Here is a 1,143-nt window from a genome sequence, read left to right as displayed (position 1 = left end):
TATGAAACAAGCTTCATAAACAATTGCTCATTAAAAGTATCACTAAGTCATAAGTTTTGCATTTTCTCATGGGAAATGTACCAAATGCAAAACCAAATCCAGTGTTATAACACTGACTGTGATTTTCCAGCCAGAAGACAGTTTCTGTAGAGTTTAGCACTCACTAAGGGACCTACTTGTGACAGAATAATTCACCTTTTCCTATTTAAGTATTGTGGACTCTCTTGGCTCCTTGAAATCGTGACCACGTATCTTTGTAATCAAGAAAATGGTACTCTGTCCCAGAGGATTTGAAATGAAAATTAATTGTATTATCTTGCCTTGTGCACTCACCTTTTTTTTTCTCCTCTGATGAAAGACTTGTAATTTACATCAATGAAAGCCGGCTTTTCTTTTCTTTCCTTTTTAGAATATCTAGTCAGCTCTGGGAGACTTTCATGTGCTTCCTGGCAATATAAAAGTAATGATAAAAGCTCGAGAGTTAACTGTTTCTCTACCACTTGCTGTTCTTTGTCATGCTTGAAGTTCATCTTCACCATGCAACTTTGGAGAAATGTGTCTGTCAAAGATTCCAGCCAAATAATCAGCTATCTGCTGAGAATGATTACAGGCTTCCTAGGCACACTAGCACTCCCTTTTAAATAGCCCTTCTGCCTTACATCTTCTTGAATAATATTCCTTCAAGTGTAATCTACTGTAAGATTCAAGTGTCTCCCAAGAGCTCATTATCATGGTAAAAGGAACGAAGATAAAGGGCATGATGGGAGCTCCTGCTTGCATTTCCACTAATAAAAGCAATCTCCACAGAATGGTTAACCACAAGACATTTTTCTTATGTTGAAAAGGAATATTTGCACAATTTTAAATGGGCATATCTCTATTTTAAATATCCATGACACTGAGAATGTTCTCACTACAGAGGGATTTCCTATTTGCTTTTCATAATTTGATACACAGTCCCAGAACAGTGTTCACGCTCTGTCCTCTTAAGCTGAAATGTAGATACAGAAAACCAAAAGACACACACAATTTATTACATAGAACAACCATGTGGCTCAGTGAAGAAATGGGATGCTGAATTCATTTTCAGAATCCTTCCATATCCCTTTAGAATCACAGAGATCTCCAGGCAGCTATAATGAG

The sequence above is a fragment of the Arvicola amphibius genome, chromosome 10 (genome assembly GCF_903992535.2).
Source record: "Arvicola amphibius chromosome 10, mArvAmp1.2, whole genome shotgun sequence".
NCBI classification, from domain to species: Eukaryota; Metazoa; Chordata; class Mammalia; order Rodentia; family Cricetidae; genus Arvicola; species Arvicola amphibius.
The sequence above is the reverse complement of the archived record's forward strand: the minus strand, read 5'-3'. Positions refer to the sequence as shown.